Source organism: Dama dama, chromosome 4 (genome assembly GCF_033118175.1).
Source record: "Dama dama isolate Ldn47 chromosome 4, ASM3311817v1, whole genome shotgun sequence".
NCBI lineage: Eukaryota > Metazoa > Chordata > Mammalia > Artiodactyla > Cervidae > Dama > Dama dama.
In genome coordinates this window covers 14,802,325-14,808,324 of record NC_083684.1, presented here as the reverse complement: position 1 = coordinate 14,808,324, position 6,000 = coordinate 14,802,325, and positions in this window count along the sequence as shown.

Below are 6,000 nucleotides of genomic sequence, written 5' to 3'. Positions count from 1 at the left end.
AAAGACCCAGCTCTGCAAGAGTAGATAGTAACTTGGAAAAAACTTAGAGAGTACGAATTATTTTTATGTGGTAGAGATGCAAATGATTTCTGACTAGCAGAGAATATATACCCAAATAGTATGGATATATTGTTCTTATATATATTAACCAGTCTTACAATTTTATATATTACTTAGTAACTAAATTCTAGCATCCTTCTATTATTTTAAGAGCACTGTACTTTTATGTATCAGTTCTCATATCCTCTCTGAAGCCAACTCTGCCATCCTGCCGGTTCTCTCATTAATGAATTAAATAAAACTTTGGTACATGCTTGTTGTGCATTTGTTTGAGATTTTAATATTTTCTAAAATTATTCCTTGACAGTATGGAAGGAGGTGGGAGGCAGCTTGGGAGTTATGAGCTCTTTGTTTCTGACCTGGGGTCCAGAAGAAGAGAAGGCTTTGAGGATGCTACCTGCACAGCTTCTGTCCTGCAGGTCACCCTAAGCTCTCCATCTGCTAGGGACCCAGCTCTGGAGACAGAGATGCACATATGTGTTAGCAGTTGCCTGCTTGGGCCACCTAGTTACCTAGTGATGAGAGAGATCATGTTGCCTTTCAACATTAGAGGAGATATTGAAGATCTAATGAAACCCCATCAACCCCCTCCCCACCCTGCTCTTTTTTTTTTTTTTTTTTTTTTGGCTTCATCTGGCCTCATCATGCGGCATGTGGTATCTTTCTTCCCTGACCAGAGATCAAACCCACACCTCCTGCATCGGAAGCACAGAATCTTAACCACTGGACCACCCAGGTAGTCCTTCAATCCCATCAACTTGATTCAAGGAAGTGATGTATTGCCTCAAGCCCAGCTCAAAGAAGTGAATTTGAATAAGATCCATGTGGTCCAAAGCCCTCTCCACATCACAGCATCTTTCCTAATGCTCTGATATGCCAGCTTTCCTTCCATCAGGACCACAGCACCCTATAATTAGCAGTATGGAGTAGTAATAACAACTAATGCTGATTGTGTGCCTAATATTTACAGGTGAATTCTAAGTACTTAATATAAACTAACTCACTTAAAACCACTCTATAAGGCAGGCACCATTAATTATCACCCTCTCCATTTACAGAGGAAGGTAGTGAGGCACTAGAAAAACCAAGTAACTTCCCCCAAGATCTCACAGCTCATCAAAGGCAAACCTGAGGTTTGAATGCTCAAAGAATTTATACTCTAACTGCTTCACAATAGGCTCCATTCACAAACTAGAAGTTGAGGACATTCCTGGTGGTATTAGGGTTAAGACCCCATGCTTCCAGTGCAGGGGGTGTGGGTTCCATCCCTGGTCAGGAAACTTAAGGTCCCACATGCCAAGTGACACAGACAAAAAAAAAAAAAAATAGACACTGCACAAATTCAACTTAAAAAGCTCAACTTTTGGGATAGTGAAAAAGTTCTGGGAATGAATAGTGGTGATAGTCACACATTGTCGTAAATGTCCTTTATATGCCACTGAATTGTGTATGTAAAAGTGGTTAAAATGGTTAATTCATATGTTATGTATATTTTACCACAATTAAAAAAAAACAAAAACTCAGTTTTACTACATATAGCCGTATGACTTTGAGCAGATTAACTTTCTAAGCCTGATTTCCTACCTTAAAATGGAGATGATAATAAAGTACGTGCATCATGGTGTTATTGTAAGGGTTGACTTAGTTGATTCAAGTAAATTGCTCAGCAGAGTTCCTGGCACATAGGAAGACAGAAAAGATCGTTAGCCTTTAAAAAAATAAAAAGTAGAAATTCTTACCAGCAAGAGTAGGAAATGTGAACTTCACTGTTTATCTATGAAAGACTACCTTGTACTCTTGTGAGAGGAAGAAGCATTAGCCAACCACCAGTCATCCCACCATCCAACCTCAACCTAGAAGGGACACACCAAGGGAACCTCATCTCCACAGCCATTGTGCTCAGATACAAAGAAGAGAAAACCACCATCATGATCCTGTATTTGGGAGCCCTTCTTAAATGCTAGGCACCAGCTAAACCCTTTGCATTATGATCCTACTGTCACAATCATTATATGAGATCAGCATTACTACTTGCATCTTAGGAAAAAGAAGATCCCACAGATGCAGAGAAGTTCATCAGCTTGCTTAAGGTCACCCAGCTGCTGAACAACAGACCCAAGATTTGAACCCAAGTCTATGCATCTTAGTCAGTTCTGACTATTATAACAAATCACCATACGCAAAACAGCTTCAACAACAAACCATTTATTTCTCACAGTTCTGGAGTGTGGCAAGTTCAGGATCAATATGCCAACAGATCTGGTGTCTGCACAAGACCCACGTCGTGGTGTGCAGATGGCCATCATCTTGTATCTTCACAGCAGGGAAAGAGAAAAGCAAGCTCTCTCCTTTCTCCTTCTAAGGGCGCTAATTCCATCCTGAGGGCTACGCCCTCATGACCTAATTACCTCCCAAGGGTTCCACCTCCTAATATCACCACACGGTGGGGTAGGTTTCCAACATATGAATTGGAGGGGATGCATTAACACTCTGTAAAAATAATTCCAAAATACCTATACTATATACCACCTTGCTGCTCTGCCACCAAGAATGTGATAGGTTTGGAGCAATATTAACCAGAATTCAAAACACAAAACAAGAACAAATCCAAGTGAAGGAAGAGGAGAGGGTCATCCTTTGACTTTGAAATGGAAGAGACCAGGGGTCCTAGATGCAGCAGGAGAGGAGGAGAGGCCTATTGGGATGCTACACAAGAAGAAATGTATGCTCCATCCCTCTTTGTAGAGGGAGCATCCTTGAGACCCATGAAGACACCGGGCTGTGTTTTGGGAGTGAGACATTGAAAACACTGTGATGATGATAAGGAGGAGAAAGAGATAATGAAAATAGATGCAAGTAACAGAAACAGAGTTGCTTTGTTTTGTTTTTAAATTTTTGGCTATGCTGCGCAGCATGTGGGATCTTAGTTCCCTAAGCAGGAATTGAACCCACCTCTGTAGCGGAAGCATGGAGTCTTAACCACTGGACCACCAGGGGAGTCCCAGAAACTGAGTTCTGACCTCTTGGAACAAAACAGGAGTTGATTCACTTAATCAAGGCAAGCCTGGAAGAATAGATTGGAAAAACTAGAATCGATGGGACCAAGTGCTTCCAAAGGGTTAAGAGGCAGGAAACACAACAACTGTCATTTGTAGGAGACCGCCACCGTCACTCTTTATATCCCTCAACTGAGCCCCCATATCCTAGGAAGGTCATATGTCTGTTCATGATGCCCAACTCCTTGAGGCTAAGATTCTGGAAGAGACAGGCTTTAGACCTCTGGCTTCCATAACCGGAGGAAAAGCATTGCTTTCCACCAAGATCTCACACCTGGGGAATGACTTCCAAATGAGAAGATAAGTGGCTGCTGAAAAGCACAATGCCCTCCACGCCAAACCCCTGCCAAAAAATTCCAGTCATTGCAATGTCTATGACATATATTAATATTAATAGCCCTTTCATGATTTTTACAGTCCCAGTATACTTGAATAATATAAATATTCAAGATGAAAGGGTAAATTTTGTGTTCATCAACGAAAATGTCTTGCACAAACATTTAAGTCTTACCAAAAAGTCATACCCATTCTAAAGAATAGCGTTTTCAGTTAGGACCTTCTCTGTATGGAATTACTTCATCTCGGACAGTAAGGAGAGAGAGTACAGGACAAGTCAAAGAAAGAGGTTACATGCTATCCAGCAGTGAATTATTACCTATTAATCACAACAGGAAGAAGAACAGAAAGCAGAACCAAACAAAATTATCTCTGTGGTAGAATTCCTAGGGCAATTACCAGAGGCCAGAACACTCTCACGTGGATGGAAGAACCTGAGAAGAACAAATAATTGAGGACAAAAGTTTTAAGTTTCTTTGTTGCTCTTCCTGCTTCCCTTGGTAAACTGGGATTTTCACTTTACTCATCTCCATCTTTTGCAATATGGTAAACAGGTTTTGCGATGATTCAGGACGGGGCGTCCAACCACACTAGACACAGTGTACCTACCACTGTTCTTCTAGCCAAGTGTGATTTCAGTAGTCCACAATTGCCAGTGATCAGATGAAATCTTTGATTCCCACCATGGGGCCCAGAAAGAGTTTTGCATCACCTTTTCCCTGAGAGACCATCCTCACAGATTTTGGGGCATGTGTGTGTGCTCTGTTGCTCAGTTGTGTCTGACTCTTTGTGACCCCGTGGACTGTAGCCCACAAGGTTCCTCTGTCCACGGAGTTTTCCAGACAATAATACAGGAGTGGTTTGCCATTTCTTCCTCCAGGGGGTCTTCCTGACCCAGGGATTGAACACAAGTCTCCTGCATCTCCTGCAGTGCAGGTGGATTCTTTATTGCTGAGCTACCAGGAAGCCCGCACAGACTTTGGGGATAAAACCCCAAAATAAATTTTAACAGAAATAATTGCCTTTCGATGGAAGAGGGCCACTAAACCATCATATCACCTACCCTAACCTCCTTTATTTTTTTCTTTAGTTTCATCTCTTTCTTCCTCTCCTACGATATTGTGACATTGTCTTTTTTCTCCATCAAGCATTATTTTACTCTTCATTCTTCACTGAATTCCTCCTACAGTGTGTATTTTTCAGGAACTAATCCTGTTGCAAAAGATAGAAACCCAGCTCAAAATAGATGAAAGAAAATGTATAAGTTCACACAATTTGGAAATCAGTCCAAACAGTAGATATGCAGGTATAGCCAGATCAAGGGACTCAAACTATGTCATCACTCTGATTTTTCTTCATCATTCTGGTACATTTTCCTCTATCCTGTCTTTATTCTCGACCAGATTCTCCTCTGTGGGGTCTAGAAGCTGCAGTTTAACATGGACATTACAGTGAGAAATGATAGCCTTTTTCTCCCAGTGCCCATTAGCAATCCTCCCACAGTCAGGAGTCATGACTAGTTCTTCTTTGGTCATGAGTCCACCTCTGAACCAATCACTGGATCCAAGAGTATAAATTGATTGGCCAGCCTGGGTCACATGCCCACCCCATGACGGGGGTGTGAAGTCCGTTGAATGACCATCTCACTAAAATCCTCCACCAAAGGAATGCTAGGCAGGCAAAAGAATAAGCAACTTCAGACTACAAACTTATATTCAACCTTTACATTCATTCCCAACTTCCTTTCCTTTTGCTTCTTGTTTCTTGCTGTGGAATTCTAATCTGGATATTAAGCTGAGTCTCTCAAACACCCACCTCGTCCTGCCATGGACACCCTACACTTGAGATCCCAGGAGAAATATTGGCTTATAAGATAAATCAACAGAGAAACATTGTTTGGAACTTCTCTAGACCAAGTGTTCAAGGGTCCTGGGTCCCTGAGTGGACGTTTATGTGTGAGTTGGACTGGAGACTTACTGGGCGGGAGTAAGAGCCATTTGAATGGATTTACTCTTCCTCAGGATTACATCATCCAGAATGGCATCCCAAAACACAGATTTATCACCAGTATAATGAAACTCATGAAATTTAATGTTCCATTCAATAATGCAGTAAAGTTTATTTTTAGACCTTTATCAGCTCCCTATGTAATAAAAGAAATCATATTTTTGCCACATGCTTTTTTCTGATTCCTTCCTCCTATCCTAGGTTGTGAGGATGGCCCGCTTCCCTCTGCCAGCATTGGGAAAATACAGAAAATGAAGAGATAAATGGGGCATGGGTATGGGTTTGCATGTAATTTGCATGTGATGCTGTGTGCCCGGGTATTAAATGTACCTTGCATCCTGCCCTTGAACAGCAAGCAGGACTGGGGAAGATAAAATAGTTTTTGCCAAGAGTCCTGTTGTTGAAACACCTGTTCATTATGCCTTCCCCTAAGAATATGATAAATTCCCCAATATTTGGGCTTCCCTCTGCCACTAGCTCTTACTGTTTTATTGTAGTAAACCAGGAACATCAATTACTGTGCAGACATGGTCCAGACATG